The sequence below is a fragment of the Pyrus communis genome, chromosome 12 (genome assembly GCF_041283825.1).
Source record: "Pyrus communis isolate YQ-2024b chromosome 12, ASM4128382v1, whole genome shotgun sequence".
NCBI classification, from domain to species: Eukaryota; Viridiplantae; Streptophyta; class Magnoliopsida; order Rosales; family Rosaceae; genus Pyrus; species Pyrus communis.
Window position 1 is genome coordinate 15,879,013 of NC_142576.1, and position 20,392 is coordinate 15,899,404.

Sequence of the window (20,392 nt, forward strand, 5' to 3'; positions counted from 1 at the left end):
TGAGTCTAGTTTAGTGTTTTTGAGTCAGTTTTAAGTAGATTAGCATCCCTTCTAATCCCCGGCCTAGAATGATCCCTACTTACACATACTACAATTATAAGGTTTAATTTGTGTGCTATTATATATCACATCAAAATACACTCCAAATACAAAAATAGTGCACTTTTGACCCCCAAATATGCATTTGATCTTTTGAGAACACATTACTAATGTCTTAGTAGCATATTATATGTGTTGATTTGCTTAAGTTCTAATGACTCATATATTTCATGCATTTATACCATCCATTTCTAGCCTCTTTGTGATGTTTTTGAGTTAAACTGGTTGCATTTTACCTTATTTTGTGTTAGTGTTCAATTACATGTTCTTTAGGATCAATTTGAAGGCAAAAGAAGTGAAACACATGCCATTTTTGGGGTTAACCCATATTCAACCATGGAAAGAAGTTTAGTGACCTGTTTTGAAGCCCAAATAAAGAATCCAAGATGAATATGGCTTGTTAGAAGACCAGGAGCAGAATGGGAAAGGAATTGGAATATCTTATTTGGCTCCTCCAAATAAGGAAAAACGTTCAAACAAGCCAGATTCATCTTGGATTCTTTACTTGGGCTTCAAAACAGGCCACTAAACTTCTTTCCACGTTTGAATAAGGGTCAACCCCAAAAATGGCATGTTTTCACTTCTTTTGCCTACAAATTGATCCTAAAGTACATGTAACTGCACACTAACACAAAATAAGGTAAAATGCAATCAGTTTAACTCAAAAACATCACAAAGAGGCTAGAAATTGATGGTATAAACGCGTGAAATATATGAGTCATCAATTATGCTTTAGGGACTGTTTTGGGACAAAGAAATGACAAGAAGCCACGTGTCATTGATAGGAGCATATTTAGGCGACTTAACTAGCTTATTCTTGTGCATTTGTGCTATTATTTCTTAGTTAATGTCGTATTACAACTCAATTTCGTGTGTTTGTAGGTCCTATGGCTTAAAGTATCAAGAAAGTGCATTTTGGTGCATTTTGGAGCTATTTTGGACACTATGTGGATAGCTTGCATATGGGCTAACATGGATGGACGAATTTGAACTTCAAGAGGCTAGAAATGTGATAAGAAGAGGAAGGAACTAAGCTAAGGACAAAGTGGATAAGGAAGTAGCTCAAAAGAGGAAACCCTATCCAAAACCTTATCCAAACCTTATCCAACATTATCCAAAACATTATGCAAACCTTATCTCATCTTATCCTATCCAAACCTTATCATGTCTTAATCCTAATTGCAAGGGGACCTAAATAGATAATCCTAGAACCTATTTCTAGAAGCATCCTATTCTAGAAGGCCCAAATCAACCACAAAACCCATTCTTTCTAGAAACCCTACAAAAGTGGCGCACCAAACCTTTCTAGAAGGCCTTGCCTTGCCTTGCAAGCCAAGCAACCCTCTCCCCCACTTGTGCCGCACCTTCCTAGGCCCAATTCCCTTTGCATTCTGATTTTCAAGGCCTAATCCCTTTTGGATTGGGGTTACACAAGCCTATTATGAAACTAATTGGGTCAAACCCCTTCCTAGGTGGATTTGATCACCTATGGCCGAATTCTGGGGCCCTAGTCCATAAAATCTGCTAAGCCTAACCCTAATCTACTTAACCCTAGGACTATATAAACATAAAATCAGCCAAAATTTCGTACACCCCCTTATGCTATTCAGAAACCCTTGTGGCGCAACCTCCATTCTCCATTCTCAACCTCCATACACCTCCCTACACATCCATACACATCTGCCCCACCCTTCCCACCATAATCAACCATCCTCCATCCCTCCAAACAAGGAAACACCATCCAAAACCCCCAATTCCACCACACACATCTTGTGCCGCAGCAAGGAGGAGGAGGTGGAGGAGCCAAACTGTGCATCAAATCCATCTTGGAATTGCTGAGCGTTTAGGTGTAATCTTTCTTATGATTTCAATGTTTAATTTCAATACTTTTTGTTGTGCAAGCATGAGGAACTAATCCCCTTTTGGCTAGGGGGAATTTCGAAACCATGGTTATAATTGCATGATGAATTGATTACTTTCAGTTGTGATTTCATGAATGATGAATTCAATTTACTTATCTGTTTTAATTAAAACTTGTTTATGTATATGAATTGAGAGTGCACGCTTAATTTGCATGCATAAACATGATGCTAGGGTATGAGGGAACTTCACCTAATTGTTGGGAACTTATATTCATGAGTAGTTAAGATTATTGGTCACAATTATGTTTAGTAAATTCTTGGCATAAGTATCATGCGCTTTCATAGTTACGAATGCCTCGTCAACACCTATGATTTCCATAGAACCTAATGATCTTTGATTGTCTTTCTTTTATGCCCTTTCATATAGAAAACTTTTAAGGAATAATTTGATTGCAATGCGCTAATTCCATTCAATTCAATGGCCTAAGGGAAATCTGAGAGTTAATTTAAGCGTACCTAATTAACTTGGGGTGTTGAGGTTCATAAATTCATTGAATAAGCAACTGAAGATTGTGTTGTATGCAAGTATGCCATGTGTGGAGAAAAACCTCCTAGCCATCTCACCATCCACTTAATTTTATCAATTTCGTCCAAATCTGCCTAGTTTACATATTTGTTTTGTTTGTTTGATTTTCGTCCAAAACCAAATCCCCAATTGTCTTAAAGTGTCTAATTGGTCCAAATATGTTTTAGATTGTGTTTTTAAGAGTTTTGAGTCAAGTTAGAACCAATTTTCGTCCAAGTTTGTGTTTAGGCTCAAAACTGCCCAGATTGTGTTTTTAAGGCAGTTTTGAGTGTTTTTAGACTATTTTGAGTCTTGTGAACGTGTTTGAGTCTTTTTAAGTGAGTTTAAGTGTTTTAAAGGTCAGTTTTATTTATTTGTGTCAATTTAGAGTGTTTAGCAATCCCTCCTAATCCCCGGTGTAAGAACGATCCCTACTTATTTATATGCTACAATTGTCAAAAGAGGGTTAATTTGTGTGTTAAGTTAATTTTCGCATCAAATTTTGGCGCCGTTGCCGGGGATTAGCAAAGTTGCTAATCCCTTGTTATTTCTTTTTAGTTATTTTCGTGTGTTATTGGTTTGTTAATTGTTTTAGTTTCTGACTTGTTTGTTTTCTTGTTTTAGGCACTAGTTTATGACTCGGAGTTCTCAACCGGTTCATGCGCATATCTTAGACTTTGACGATGACTTTGAGCGAGCCTTGAGAAGAAAGAAGAATCAACAAGAGCCTCAACCACCTCAACCTGCACCTGAGCTTGAAGAGGACAAAACACAAGAGGGAGAGGAGGCCACGACAAGGATTTTTGAGGAAGAACAAGTTATGGCAGCCAACAACCGAACAATCCAGGAGTTTTCCGCTTCGGGATTGGATAATGCCATGCCTCTATGCATTCAATATCCAAGGGCAGTCCCCGACAAGACTGACGAGTTCGAACTCAAGTCCAGTTTATTGCACCATATTCCTAAGTTCTATGGGTAGTCCATTAAAGATCCTAATAAGCACTTGAAAGAGTTCGAGGTTGTTTGCTCAAGTATGACCCCGGTGAATGTTGATGGGAGCATTTTGAAGATGAAGGCTTTTCCCTTTTCTCTCTTGGAAAAGGCTAAAGATTGGTTGTATGAACTAGCTCCCGGAACTGTCGCATCATGGGAGAGTATGAAAAGGGCGTTTTTGGAGAAGTTTTTCCCAACTTCTCGAGTCATTCTTTTACGTAAAAGAATTAGTGGAATTCAGCAAAATCAAGGTGAATCATTTCCAACTTATTATGAATGTTTTAAAACCCTTGTTGCTTCATGTCCACAACACCAAATGAAGGAGGAGCTTCTTCTTCAATATTTCTACGAAGGGCTTCTACCAATTGAATGTCAAATGCTGGATGCCTCAGCGGGTGGAGCTTTAGTGGACAAGACACCTATGGCCGCCAAGACTCTCATTGCTAATAGAGCTTTGAATGCTCAACAATACAAAGGAGTTGGCCAAAGAGACATGCCACGACAGCAACAAGTGAATGAGGTAAGTGTTATTTCCGAACTTCAAAATCAAATGGCTAATCTTACTTCTCTTCTTTTGCAGGTGGTTCAAATACCAAAGGTACAAAGTGTGGCTGTTTGTGGCGTATGCTCCATGAATGGACATCTCACAGACAAGTGCCCTCAATTGATTGAGAACGGAGGGTGGGAATCTGCCAATGCCGTGGGTTATGGGAACCAAAACCAACCAAGGAGTGATCCTTTCTCTAACACATACAATCCCGGTTGGAGAGATCATCCAAATTTCAAATGGAGGGAACCACAACAACCCTACCAACAAAGCACATTTAGGCAGCAACCTCTGGGGTTCTACTAAAGGCCGTATGCACCTACACCAGCCCAAGCACAACCTACACAACCCAAATCAGGTTCGTCCATAGATAATGATCAAAATTTTCAATTACTAACTTCTATGGCGCAGGGAATGCAAAATAGGGAAAAAAAGGTTGATGAATTAGAAAAGCAAGTATGGCAGATTGCGGAGTTCATGGGCCAATTTAGAGAGCAAGGTAAGTTGCCTAGTTCAACCGTTGTCAACCCAAAAGGAGGATTCGAATCTGCTAAAGCAATCATGTTGCGAAGTGGAAAACAAGTTGGAACGACCTCATAACCCTCTAATTCAGCCCCAATGGAGGACGAAAAGTTGCAATTTGAGGAGGGGGAGCAAGAACAAGCCACGGCAAGGGTAGGAGACCCCATGCCGCAGCCACCCCAATTACACCACTCAGCTTCTAAGGGTAAGGATGTTCCAAATTCAATTATTTCTAATGTCATTCCTGCAAATGTACCATTTCCTTGTAGATTCATGCAAACAAAGAAGGAGGAAGCTGAAAAGGACATTTTAGAGACGTTTAGAAAAGTACAAGTCAATATACCACTTTTGGATGCAATTAAGCAAGTTCCAAGGTATGCTAAGTTTTTAAAAGAACTTTGCACTACTAGGAAGAGAATTTCAAACAAAGAGGTTGTAAAGGTAAGTGAGAATGTCTCAACCATCTTGCAACATAAATTGCCCCCTAAATGCAAAGATCCGGGTAGTTTTACAATTCCTTGTGTTATTGGCAATAGACTTAGGTGCATCTATTAATGTTATGCCTTACTCAATTTATGCATCTATGAACCTAGGTGAGTTAAAAAATGATGGTGTGATTATTCAATTGGCCGATAGATCTAATGCCTATCCAAAGGGTGTTTTGGAAGATGTTTTAGTGCAGGTTCATCATCTAATCTTTCCGGCGGATTTCTACGTGTTGGAAATGGAAGAATCAAACCATGCCCCGTCATTGCCAATTCTTCTTGGCCGCCCATTTATGAAAACCGCCTGCACGAAGATTGATGTGTTTAATGGGACTTTGACAATGGAATTTGATGGGGAAGTTATTAATTTCAATCTTTCTGAATCTATCAAGTACCCTCTTGATGATCATTCCTGTTTTGCTATTGATGTAATTGATTTGTTGGCGCAGGACCATTTTGAACAATTGAACGAAGATGCACTTGAATTGGTCATTACAAGAGGAATGGAACTCAAAGACAAGGAAGTAGGGCAATTGCATACCCACGGCATGCATGGTGAGCACCATGCCGTGCCCCCTAGTGTTGACATGGTTGAGATAGTGGCTACCCTTGAGTCACTACAATCTGGTAAGTCTTCGGACCCAATTTCAATTCCAATTTCGACTAATAAGCCCATTCCTTCAGTTGTGCAGCCACCTTCCCTTGAACTTAAACCATTGCCAAGCCATTTGAAGTATGTTTTCTTGGGAGATCAAGAAACCTTGCCCGTCATCATATCCTCCTCACTCATGACACAAGAAGAAGGTAAGTTAGTGAGGGTGTTAAAGGAGTACAAAATTGCAATTGGTTGGACCTTGGCCGACATCAAGGGAATAAGCCCGACCACGTGCATGCATCGTATACTTTTGGAGGAGGGGTCCAAAGCATCTCGAGAGGCTGAACGCCGACTCAACCCTCCAATGATGGAAGTTGTGAAGAAGGAGATAATCAAGCTCTTGGATTGTGGAGTGATCTATCTAATTTCAGATAGTCGGTGGGTGTCTCCGGTGCAATGTGTTCCAAAGAAATCCGGAGTAACTGTGGTGACAAATGCCGAAAATGAGCTTGTTCCTACTCGAATCCAAACAGGTTGGAGGGTTTGTATTGACTATAGGAAGCTCAATGCCACTACAAGGAAGGATCACTCAATGCCATTCATTGATCAAATGCTTGAAAGGTTAGCGGGTTATGCTTTTTATTGTTTTCTTGATGAATATTCAGGTTATAATCAAATTGTGATAGCTCCGGAAGATCAAGAGAAAACCACTTTCACATGCCATTTGGTTTATGTAATGCACCTGCCACATTTCAAAGATGCATGATGAGCATATTTTCAGATTATGTTGAGAAAATTATTGAGGTTTTTATGGATGATTTCAGCGTTTTTGGTGATTCATTTGATGGTTGTTTGAATAATCTTAGTTTGATTTTAAAACGATGCATTGAAACTAATCTTGTGTTAAATTGGGAAAAATGTCATTTCATGGTTAAACAAGGCATAGTTTTAGGTCATATTATTTCTGAAAAAGGTATTGAGGTAGATAAGTCAAAGATAGATCTTGTGCGTCACTTACCCTCTCCTACTTCGGTTAGAGAGGTTCGTTCGTTCCTTGGACATGCAGGTTTTTATCGGAGGTTCATCAAAGATTTCTCGAAGGTCTCCCAACCTTTATGCCGCCTCCTACAAAAAGATGCACCTTTCGACTTCACCAAGGAATGCACGGCAGCTTTCCAACTCCTCAAGGACATGCTAACCACGACACCCATTATTGTGCCACCGGATTGGAGCCTTCCATTCGAGCTAATGTGTGATGCATCCGACTACGCGTTAGGAGCTGTTTTGGGCCCAAGGAAAGACAAGAAGCTGCATGTCATCTACTACGCATCCCGGACGTTGAATGACGCTCAATTGAACTATTTGACTACTGAAAAATAACTTCTTGCCATTGTCTTTGCTTTAGATAAATTTCGATCATATTTACTTGGTACTAAGGTTATTATTTTCACTGATCATGCAGCTTTAAAGTACTTGTTCACCAAGAAGGAAGCCAAACCACGGCTAATTCGATGGATGCTACTTATTCAAGAGTTTGACATCGAAATCAAGGACAAAAAGGGAAGTGAAAATGTGGTGGCTGACCACCTAAGCCGTATGATACATGAGGAGGAACCGTACCCTATTGCAGAAACCTTCCCCGATGAGCAATTGTTATCCATTAAGGTAAGTGAGCCTTGGTATGCAGATTTGGTGAATTATTTGGTGACTAAACAAGTTCCAAACACTTTAAATAGAAACCAATGTGATAAATTGAAAAAAGAGGCTAGGTTTTATGTTTGGGATGATCCATACTTGTGGAAATATTGCTTGGATCAGATTATACGTAAGTGTGTGCATGACATGGAATTCAATTCTATTTTAACATTCTGTCACACTTATGCATGTGGGGGACACTTTGGGACACAATGCACAACCCTTAAGGTTTTAGAATGTGGATTCTATTGGCCAACTTTATTTAAGGATGCTAGAAACTTTTGTATGTCTTGTGATCGTTGCCAAAGAATGGGTAACATTAATGCAAAGGATCAAATGCCGCAAAATGTCATACTTCCTGTTGAAATTTTTGATGTTTGGGGCATTAATTTTATGGGTCCTTTTCCTTCCTCACATGGTTTCCTTTATATCTTACTTGCTATGGATTATGTGTCGAAATGGGTGGAAGCAAAAGCCACCCGAACTAATGATTCTCGAGTGGTTGCAGATTTCATTAGAACTAACCTATTTGCAAGGTTTGGAATGCCACGAGTAATCATAAGTGATGGAGGGTCTCACTTTTGCAATCGAACCATTGAGGCTTTGCTCAAGAAGTACAACGTCACGCATAAGGTTTCAACACCTTATCATCCTCAAACCAATGGGCAAGCTGAGGTTTCAAATAGGGAGATTAAGCAGATTCTAGAAAAAACTGTGGGCCCTACAAGGAAGGATTGGAGTGTACGTTTGGAGGATGCATTGTGGGCATATCGCACGGCATATAAGACCCCCTAGGCATGTCCCCATTTCGGCTCATCTATGGCAAACCATGCCATCTTCCCGTGGAATTGGAGCACAAGGCGCATTGGGCCATCAAGACATTCAACATGGACATTGATGCCACTGGAATTCACAGGAAGCTCCAATTGAATGAATTAGAAGAGATTAGGAACGAGGCATATGAAAACGCTCGACTTTACAAGGAGAAGACAAAGGTTTTCCATGATAAGATGATTCGAGGCAAATCATTCTCCATTGGGCAGAAAGTGCTACTCTTTAATTCCCGCCTTCGCTTGTTTCCTGGTAAGTTGCATTCTAAGTGGGTTGGCCTGTTTGTTATTACTAACGTCTTTCCTTATGGTGCAGTCCAAGTTCAAAGCTTGAAAACAGGACAAGAGTTCAAGGTGAATGGCCATCGATTAAAGCCCTACTATGAGAATTTCGAGGAGCATGTTGTAGATGATGTACCCCTCCATGCAGTGGGTACTAGTGAAGGTTAGCATGGCATATTCGTCCAGCTAGAAGACGTTAAAGCAAGCGCTTCTTGGGAGGCAACCCATGCATTCAACAAGGAGAAGATGGAACTTCCACTCCAAACCCAGATTTGCGTTTCTAAACCCTTCTTCTTGCTGTTTATTTTATCATGCTTAGTTGTTTATTATTTGTTGGCTTTTATGTGAGTCTTTGTGTGAAACATTGAGGTCAATGTTTGATTTAAGTGTGGGGGGGGGGGGGTAAACAAGTGTTTTTATGCAAAAACTCGTGCGATTCTATCACCTATCACTTTGAATGTTGTTTCTCACTGTTTTAAGTGTTTTTAGTGCGTTTTAAGCTGTTTTAGTGTGTTTTGAAGTAAAAATCCGAAAATTTGAAAAAAAAAAGTCGAAAAAAGTGTTTTGAAAAAGCCAAAAAGAGTTGTTTTTGTGTGTTTATGTGTCTTAGGGTACCTTCCAACACAATGATGAGGATTTGGTTTTTAATGCATGACTGTTAAAGAGAGTTATAAACAATGATGGAAGTTTGATATGCTCTTTGGTTTATGCTTGGTTGTAGTTATAGTTTACGAATTCACATGTAATCACAAAGGATAAAATCAGTTTTTGTAACATGCTTGAAGGAAGGAACTCAAACAAACGCTACATCCCTGAGAGACTTAAGCCTAAACGTTTATTTGGAGAGTTATTAATCTGTGCATTCTTGTTTTCTAAAGTCGTTGCATGATCTCATTATTCTTTGCTTGGTTGCTACTTAGAATGCGTTTCATCACTATAGTTCCAAATACTAGAACTCATACCCGTTTCATTCAAAGCATGAAATTGATTAGCATAACAAATAACAAGATGAAGTTATGTAGTAATCACCACCATAGCCAAATAGCCGATTCCAGCCTTATCATTTGTATTGTAGGTTTAAACCCCTTTAAGCCTTATTTAGCCTATTTTCTTGTTAACCACACCACCCTTACCTAGCCTAGAATAGGACTTTCCATACCCTTGTTCTTGAAGTATAGTGGAGCATAACTTAGGAGGAATTCCTTTTGAGTGACAGTTGTGCAGAAAACAAGTGTGGGCGAAGGGATTTTGTGAGTGTGTGTGTGCCAAAGTAAAAAAAGAGGCGCGAAAAAAAAGAAAGAAAAAAAAAAAAATTTGTAAAAAAGAAGAAAAAGAAGAAGAAAAGAAAGAAAAGGAGTTAAAAATAAGTGAGAATGAACTCACAAGTGTGGTTGTTGAAGAAAGGGTCCAAAAAGTTTGAATATGGCCCTAAGTGTTGTGTGACTTCCCCTTGGGTGTTCAAAGTTGACTTCTGCATTCTTTCTAAGTGCCTAATTCAATACTTTGCTCACTATTGCTTTAAGAATGTTTGTTTATCCTTCACCTTTCGTTGTTAGCCAATACCCTAGCCTCGTTACAACCCTTTGATTTCTATCTTGATTGTTATGTGTTTCAATATGTGGAGTTTAAAATGGGTTTAAGCATATGGTATCCCTGGTTCTCGCGTCTAAGTAGTGGCATTCCATTCATGAGATCATATATATACATGTTGATAATTCCAGAAAATGCTTTCCTTGTTATAACATATGTGAGTGTTTGCCTACATGCTTACATCAATCTTCTCACATATACCTAGTGTAGGGAGTGTAGTCAGAAAATCTGTGTGAAAATTGAGAGTACATATAGTAAGGAATTGAGAGAATTCTCTAAGGCATGTTACTACATTCAAAATGTCGTTTTAATTGATTAAATGCAAGCTAGTGAATGGTGACTATGATTAAGTATGCTCGAGGGTAAGGATTGCTTAAATCTATGTGAGTAGTGATCTTTAACATGTTATGTTTCATTGGAAATCCCAGACGCAAACGTTGGAAGGTTTAGAGTATATGTTTTGTAACTTTTGTTTGTTTGTTTTGCTCGAGGACTAGCAAAAGATAAGTGTGGGGGAATTTGATAGGAGCATAATTACGTGACTTAACTAGCTTATTCTTGTGCATTTGTGCTATTATTTCTTAGTTAATGTCGTATTACAACTCAATTTCGTGTGTTTGTAGGTCCTATGGGTTAAAGTATCAAGAAAGTGCATTTTGGAGCTATTTTGGACACTATGTGGATAGCTTGCATATGGGCTAACATGGATGGACGAATTTGGACTTCAAGAGGCTAGAAATGTGATAAGAAGAGGAAGGAACTAAGCTAAGGACAAAGTGGATAAGGAAGTAGCTCAAAAGAGGAAACCCTATCTAAAACCTTATCCAAACCTTATCCAACATTTCCAAAACATTATGCAAACCTTATCTCATCTTATCCTATCCAAACCTTATCATGTCTTAATCCTAATTGCAAGGGGACCTAAATAGATAATCCTAGAACCTATTTCTAGAAGCATCCTATTCTAGAAGGCCCAAATCAGCCACAAAACCCATTCTTTCTAGAAACCCTACAAAAGTGGCGCACCAAACCTTTCTAGAAGGCCTTGCCCTAATGTACTTAACCCTAGGACTATATAAACATAAAATCAGCCAAAATTTCGTACACCCCTTTATGCTATTCAGAAACCCTTATGGCGCAACCTCCATTCTCCATTCTCAACCTCCATACACCTCCCTACACATCCATACACATCTGCCGCACCCTTTCCACCATAATCAACCATCCTCCATCCCTCCAAACAAGGAAACACCATCCAAAACCCCCAATTCCACCACACATATCTTGTGCCGCAGCAAGGAGGAGGAGGAGGAGCCAAACTGTGCATCAAATCCATCTTGGAATTGCTGAGTGTTTAGGTGTAATCTTTCTTATGATTTCAATGTTTAATTTCAATACTTTTTGTTGTGCAAGCATGAGGAACTAATCCCCTTTTGGCTAGGGGGAATTTCGAAACCATGGTTATAATTGCATGATGAATTGATTACTTTCAGTTGTGATTTCATGAATGATGAATTCAATTTACTTATCTGTTTTAATTAAAACTTGTTTATGTATATGAATTGAGAGTGCACGCTTAATTTGCATGCATAAACATGATGCTAGGGTATGAGGGAACTTCACCTAATTGTTGGGAACTTATATTCATGAGTAGTTAAGATTGTTGGTCACAATTATGTTAAGTAAATTCTTGGCATAAGTATCATGCGCTTTCATAGTTACGAATGCCTCGTCAACACCTATGATTTCCATAGAACCTAATGATCTTTGATTGTCTTTCTTTTATGTGCTTTCATATATGATAGGAGCATATTCATGCGACTTAAATGGCTTGTTCTCGTACATTTACGTTATGTTTCTTTAGTTATTTTAGTTCTTTATGCTTCTTTTGTGTGTTTTCAGGTTCTAAAGGCTTAGGGAGCAAGAAAGTGCATTTTGAGGCCATTTGGAGCATTTTTGGGCATGGATTGGATAGCTTATCCATGGAGCCAAAGTTTGGACGAATTTGAAGGCCTTATTTTCACTTTGGACATAAAACAAAGGGCCTAGCCCATTCTCTCTTATTCTATCCCTTATAGCCATGCAAAGAACCATCCATTCCATCAAAAACAATCCATCAATTCACATGCAAAACCACCATTAACATACATGCACCCAAACAAAGCCAACCTAGCTAACCCTACATGCATTATTTATTAGCATCTTTACAAGACATTATCATTGCATAACATTCCACTTCCACCTCTTTCCAACCTAATTCACATGCATATCAACCCTACATACATTAATTAGTCATTCTTTTCATATTACACTCAAATGCATTCACATGCATTTCAAGAAGCAAAACAACATTGTGCCGTGAGCTTCCCTTGCATTTTCAGCTTTCCTCCTTGCATTCACATGCATAACCAACCTAGTGTCACTCCCATTCATTCCCTTTAATTATTTAGCCATTATCATACATTTATTCTCCCATAAACAACCCAACAATGCCGTGAGTTCCCACTCCCATTTCCAGCTTTCCATAACTTTTCCTAGTTGTTTTATTACATACATTCCCCCTTCATTATTCCAAACACATGCACCCATAATCATTCATCCCCTCCTAGCTGCAATATTCCCTCTTTTGTTCCCCCATTTCACCTATAAATAAGCATCCAACACTCCTCAAAATTCATTCACTCTTCCATACACATTTTCAGTTACAAACACTCCCATTTTCTGTGCAGTTTTTCTCCTTCATTGCAGCCACTATCCAACCACTTCCCATCCCTCCAAAACACTTCACATAATCCCCAAAGCTCACCTTAGACCTTGTGCTACAACAACGAGGAAGAGAAGAGGACCTAAACGTTCATACAATTCAAGTTTGAGTTGTTGGAATGTTTAGGTGATTCTTTGATTTCAATGTTTCATTTTAATTCTCTTTGTTTTGTACGTATAAGGAATGGAAGAGAAGAGTGCCTAAACGTTCATACAATTCAAGTTTGAGTTGTTGGAATGTTTAGGTGTTTCTTTGATTTCAACGTAATGAGGAACTAAAACCCCCTTTAGCTAGGGGGTGATTCGAAATATATGTTTATGCTTGCATTTTGATTTGATTACTTTTAATTACGTTTCATAAGTTGTGAATTCAATTTGTTTAACTATTTGATTGATATCCTATTTATGTATGTTTATTGAGAATGAACGCTTAATTTTCATGCATGAATATGACGCTAGAATATAAGTGAGTTTCACCTAATCGTTATGAACTTATATTCACAAGTAGTGGAGGTTGCTTTTAAACAATCGCGTTAAACGAATTCTTGGCATAAGTTTCATGCAATCATAGTAACGAATGCCTCGTCAACACTTATAGTTTTCATGATGCTTAATGATTCTTGCTTGTTTCTCTATTATGCAATTCATGAAGGGAACTTGTGAGGAATGCTTTGGGTTGTCGTATGCAATCATCCAATTCATTAACTTAAGGAAAACTTGACGGTTAATTTAAGCGGACCTAATTAACCCGGGGTGATGAGTTTCATAATTTATTGAAATGCAATTGGAAATCTTTTTATTATGCAAGTGTAACATGTGTGGAGAAGAACCCCTTAGCTAGCCATACCATCCATTCATTTCCGTCAATTTCATATTTACAATTTGTTTTCTTTACAATCTATCCATTTTAGTTTAAATTCGTCCAAAATCAATCCCCCCATATTTCGTTTAAGTCTTAGTCTTAATCTTTCTTATTTTTAGTTTTGAATTCTTCGAGTTTAGTATAGCATTTTAGTTTGTGTTTTTAAAAGCATTTTGAGTCTTTTGATTTGTTTTAGTGTTTTAAAGTTTAGTTTTACATTCTTTGAGTCTAGTTTAGTGTTTTATATTGTATTTTTATGTTTTTAAGTCAATTTAGAAGGTTTTAGCAAGCCCTCCTAATCCCCGGTCTAGAACGATCCCTACTTATACTTATACTACAATTGTCAAACGAGGGTTTAATTTGAGAATGAACGCTTAATTTTCATGCATGAATATGACGCTAGAATATAAGTGAGTTTCACCTAATCGTTATGAACTTATATTCACAAGTAGTGGAGGTTGCTTTTAAACAATCGCGTTAAACGAATTCTTGGCATAAGTTTCATGCAATCATAGTAACGAATGCCTCGTCAACACTTATAGTTTTCATGATGCTTAATGATTCTTGCTTGTTTCTCTATTATGCAATTCATGAAGGGAACTTGTGAGGAATGCTTTGGGTTGTCGTATGCAATCATCCAATTCATTAACTTAAGGAAAACTTGACGGTTAATTTAAGCGGACCTAATTAACCCGGGGTGATGAGTTTCATAATTTATTGAAATGCAATTGGAAATCTTTTTATTATGCAAGTGTAACATGTGTGGAGAAGAACCCCTTAGCTAGCCATACCATCCATTCATTTCCGTCAATTTCATATTTACAATTTGTTTTCTTTACAATCTATCCATTTTAGTTTAAATTCGTCCAAAATCAATCCCCCCATATTTCGTTTAAGTCTTAGTCTTAATCTTTCTTATTTTTAGTTTTGAATTCTTCGAGTTTAGTATAGCATTTTAGTTTGTGTTTTTAAAAGCATTTTGAGTCTTTTGATTTGTTTTAGTGTTTTAAAGTTTAGTTTTACATTCTTTGAGTCTAGTTTAGTGTTTTATATTGTATTTTTATGTTTTTAAGTCAATTTAGAAGGTTTTAGCAAGCCCTCCTAATCCCCGGTCTAGAACGATCCCTCACTTATCCATTCTACTACAATTGTCAAACGAGGGTTTAATTTATGCGCGTATAAATCTCGCATCAAATTTTGGCGCCGTTGCCGGGGATTAGCAACTTTGCTAATCCCTTGGTTCTTTTCTTTTTTTTTTTTTTTTTTGGTTTAGTTGTTTTCGTTTTAGTTTCTAACTTAGTGTTGTTTCTTTGTTTGTTGTTACTTTTGATATTTGATTTAGTTCTCTTTCTTTGATTTTAGGTACTAGAGAAGTAAGATATGGATTTTGCTAGCATTCAAGCTCAATTGGCAAATCTTACTTCTAAATTGTCGCCGTATGCCGAAAGGACCACAATGCAGAGTGTCCCTACATTTGGTGCTTCATATAGGCAAGGATTTCAAGCCAATCAATGTCCACAAAGAGATTGGAGGGATCATTCAAACTCTATGTGGTGGGAAGATCAACAAGTTCAACGTGAAGCATATTGGCAACCATATGAGGAGTTCTATTCAAGACCTATGCAGCCACCACAACTTCATATGCAATATGCTCAATTAAATTCAAGTTCGCCAGTAGATTATATTCAAATTCTTAATGAAATAAATTCTTTGGCGCAGGGGTCGCAAAATCAAGCCAAGGAGGCTCAACAAGAAGCATATTGGCAACCATATGAGGAGTTCAATACAACACCTACGCAGGACGAACAAAATCAAGACAAGAAGTTGGGTAAATTGGACGAGCAATTTGGGCAGATTATGGAGTTCATGAAACAAATTCAAGAGCAAAGTGAACTCTCCAACTTAACTATTGAAAACTCGAAGGAAGATTTTGAAATCTATAATGCTATCACTTTGGGAAGTGCTATGGAGGTTGGAGCTGACCTAAAAATGTCCAAACATAGCCTAGAAGTGGATGAGGAGCTGCTAATTGAGGAGGAGGAAGAAGACATGCACACGGCAAGGGTAGAACAACCCTTGCCGCAACCCCCTAAGCCCTCTAAACCACCCACCACAAGTAAGGACGTCCCAATTCCATGTTATTCTGATGTTATTCCACCCAATGTCCCTTTTCCTAGCAGGTTTTTGATTCCCAACCAAGAAGAGAGTAAAAAGGACATCGTGGAAGCCTTCCCAAAGGTGCAAAATGCTATTCAAATTCTTGGTGCAACACAGCAAGTTTTAGATGGTGTTGAATTCTTCAAAGGACTTTGTACACCAAGAAGAATGATTCAAGAGAAGGTAGTGGCTGGAGAAGATGTAGAAGGCATCAAAGAGGACAAATTTGAAACCACAATTCCCAAGGAAGTTGGATTTTATGACACGGGACAAGTCATAACTTTCGAAGGGGTGTTTATTCTGGAGTTCATTTTGGAGCACACAGGTAAGCCGCCTCCCCGAATTTCAATTTTCTTTTATACTAACATGTGGTTAATGATTCAGGCACCCAATCTGGAATTTAAACTATTACCGGATCATTTCAAGTATCACCGCCCATTCAAAGATAAATTCCATGCCGTTTGATTTTATTTATGTAAAAAAAAAAAAAAAAAAAAAAAAAAAAAAAAAAGAAAAAAAAAAAAAGAAAGAAAGATACTAAACATGGAGAAAAGGTGGAGCTTCACAAAGGTTGTTTGCGTGAAGCCCCACTACGAGGCGCAGAAGCGGAAGGCGCAGAAGCGGGAGGCATAGAAGCGGGAGGCATCGGAGCGGAAGCCATCGGAGCGGGAGGCATCGGAGCTAGAGCATTCCAGGCCTCAATACTTGGCCAAGCGCTGGATGACCCAGGAAAAAGGTGCCTCTGGAGATAAGACGCAAGCCTTTGACGGTCACTGTGAATTCGACCCTCAGATTCTTGCAGCTCATCAAGCTTCCTTTTCATCCCCGACGAATAGTTATTTGCAAGCACATGCAAACTTCTATTCTCGTACTTAAGCTGCTGGATCTCTTGCTTAAGTCTTTCCACCTCTGCCATCAACGATTCCACCTGGCGGGACCGAGCAAGCAGGCGTAGGCCCATGTTGGACACAGAGCTCGCACACTGAACACTAAGTGCGAGGGACTCTTGAACGGCCAACTCATCGGACCGTCCTGACAGCAGCCTACTATCCTTCGGAGTGAGGAGATTCTTAGCTACTATTGTAGCTGTTGTGGCGTCCTGCATCACAGAGTCTTCACCTGAAAGAGGACCGTTAGAAGATAAAAAAGAAGGGCGCCATACATTACCTTGACGGGGCGCAACCGGATCGCTGCTGAGACTCAAATCTAAGCTAAGGTTCGATGAGTTTGCCATTTTCTTTCAAAAGTGTTCAAAGAGAAAGAGTGGATGGAGTTAAATTTCGAAGGGCCGGAGACAATTTTCAAGAATGGGAGTTCTTCAGAGTGTGTATGTTGGCGGTGATCGATAACTCTATAAAAAGCCAAGGCGACGCGTCCACCGATTCAAAGAGCCGGATTTTCCGGCGTAAGTTAGGCGACGCGTTCTCGGCTTTTCAGAAGACGCATTCAACTTTGTCAAAAGATTTCTGACAAAGCTGAAAACACGTGGAGGCCATCATCGCAACTACACATCTTTAGCCGACAAGCGCAAAGTTCGGCGACGCTTTCTCTGCTTTTCAGAAAACGCGTGCAGCTTTGTCAAAAGGAGCCGCATCTGCACTACCACGTGTCGTTCAGAAAGCGAAGGGGCGTCGTTCAGAAATCGAAGGGGCGCCTGCTCAGAAATCGAAGAGGCGAATTCAAAGATCGAAGAGGCGCCACTATTTCAAAAAGCCGGAGTTGCGGGATCAAAACGTTTGTCGACAAAGGTAAAAAGTACCACCACTTGCTATTATCTCTATATATGTCGACCTTCGTCTTTTATGGCAGGGCAAACCTGAAGAAAATGCCCAACTCTCTCTCACCTCTGAGGGCGCACTCCCAGCAAAGCCTTTCGAAATACTCAATTCTTTCTTCTTCCCCAAAGATGATACCAGATGCCTGGAGTACATATGACCCAGGAGGAAGCAGCACAACAAATACATGTGCTGATTCATTCACCGCTTCTTCAAAAGCAAAGGTATCTCATATCATCAAGGTCAAAAGCAAAAGTATCTCATATCATGCTCTTTCCCTGTCTTTTTCTTTGTCCTTGTTCTTACTCGCATGGCAAAGTAAAAGAAGCAATCAGCCGGCACTTGGAGTCAGTCTTCCGATCTGAAGCCAACTGCCTGGAATCTATTCCTGATTGCTTACCTAGCGTTGCTCTCGAGTAGTCATCTTCAACGGAGCAAGTAAGGCAAGTGAAAATGATACATTGAAGCATGTGGAGACAAGCAACAACTGCATATGCTGAGCTATCCTCTAACCCTCTTCAATACGAATTGGAAAGATTGAACAAAGAAACAGATAAAAGGAGGAAGCTCAGACCAAGCTCAGACCTTCAGGGGAGACCCAAAAGAATCCTGCTGCCCAGTTCAAGAAGTAGCACAAAGGAAAATCAACAATGGGCGGCAACCAGTTCGAGAGTAAGCCTGTGGAATCATCAAGATCAAGCCTCAATGCAATTACCAAGGAGAAGATGGAATTTACACTCTATAACCAGATTTGCGTCTCTAAACTCTTCTCTTTGTTAATTACATTCTGCCATGTTTAGTATGTTTAAGTGCTTTTTGTGTATTTACTTATGCTTTGTGTGAATCTATGCTTAAAACATTGAGGACAATGTTTGATTTAAGTGTGGGGGGGTAACTAAGTATGTTGATGCAAATTCGTTGAATTTTATCACCCATAACTTCAAGTGTTGTTCCTTGCTGTTTTAAATGTTTTTAAGGTGTTTTTTTTTTTTGTTTTGACTTAAAAATTCAAAAATCACATAAAAATTTGAAAAACATGTTTTGAAAATCCTAAAAAGAGTGTTTTGAGTCGTTTTTGTGTCGTAGGTCACCTTCCAACACAGTGATAAAGATTTGGTTTCTAATTGCATGACTGTTAAAAAGAGTTATGAATATGGAGAAAAGTTTGATTTACTCTTAGTATATGCTTGGTTATGGTTATAATGTATGACTTCACATGCAATCATAAAAGAAAAAAATTAGTTATGTAACATGCTTGAAGGAAGGAACTCAAACAAACGCTACAACCCTGAGAGACTTGAGCCTATAACGTTCTTTGGAGAGTATAATCTGTGATTTCTTGTTTTCTAAAATCGTTGCATGATCTCATTATTCTTTGCTTGGTTACTACTTAGAAGGCGTTTCATCATATAGTTCCAAATGCTAGAACTCATGCCCATTTCATTCAAAGCATGTTATTGATTTGCATAACATATATCAAGATGAAGTTGTGTAGTTGCCACCATAGCCAAATAGCCTCGCTTCCCATATTTCGTATATGTTGTAAGTTTTACCCCCGTTGAGCCATGTTAACCCATGTTCTTTGTTAACCCACTTTATCTTCACCTAACCTAGAATATGACCGTCCTTACCCTTGTTCTTAAAAGATAGTGAGCATGACTTAAATGAATTCCTTTTGAGTACATTATGAAAGAAAATGAGTGTGGGGGAGAATGTTTTGTTCTTAAGCGTTTATGTATGTTTTGAGAGTCAAAAGAAAAGAAAAAAAAAAAAAAAAATTGTGAAAAACATATGAAAAAGAAAAACAGAAAAGAAAAGAAAGAAAGAAAGAAAAAAGAGCTTGTTCTCCCTTTTTGTTCAAAAGTTGAGTTTTCGTTCTAAAGGGAATTCTAAGTGCCTAATTCAATACTTTGCTCACTATTGCTTTAAGAACGTTTGTGTACTCTACCTTTCTTTGTTAAACCATTACCCTTAGCCCCGTTACATCCCTCAACTTCTATCTTGAGTGTTATGTGTTTCAATTTGCGGAGTTTGAAATTGATATGAGCTTATGGAATCACTGGTTCTCATTCTAAGTAGTAGCATTCCATTCATGAGATCATACCTAAACATGCTTATTAACTCCAGAAATTGCTCTCTTTATGATACATATATGTGAGTGTTCGTTTTCATGTTTACATCAATCTTCTCACATATGACTAGATTAGGGTGTGTAGTTAGAAATTCTGAGTGAAAATCGAGTGCATATCTTGTAAGGAATTGAGCAAATTCTCTAAGGCATGTTACTACATTCAAAACATGGTTTTAAATGCTTAATTGTGAACTAGTATATGGTGACTATGATTAAGAATGTACTTAAGTGTGAAGATGACTAAAAATCTGTGAGAATGATGATTTTTAACATGTCATGTGCATTGGAAATCCCTAAGACGGTTGTTGGAAGGTTTAGGTTGTGTTTTACGTGTTTAGTGTCGTTTTGTTTATTTGTTTTTATTCTGTTTTGCTCGAGGACTAGCAAAAGCTAAGTGTGGGGGTATTTGATAGGAGCATATTCATGCGACTTAAATGGCTTGTTCTCGTACATTTACGTTATGTTTCTTTAGTTATTTTAGTTCTTTATGCTTCTTTTGTGTGTTTTCAGGTTCTAAAGGCTTAGGGAGCAAGAAAGTGCATTTTGAGGCCATTTGGAGCATTTTTGGGCATGGATTGGATAGCTTATCCATGGAGCCAAAGTTTGGACGAATTTGAAGGCCTTATTTTCACTTTGGAC

General features: G+C 38.6%; 1 pseudogene; it reads left to right on the top strand.

Moving 5' to 3' along the window:
- Nucleotides 1-3,160: 3,160 nt before the first annotated feature.
- LOC148692384 (uncharacterized) overlaps nucleotides 3,161-20,392 on the top strand; it is a 59,012-nt pseudogene continuing 41,780 nt past the window's right edge.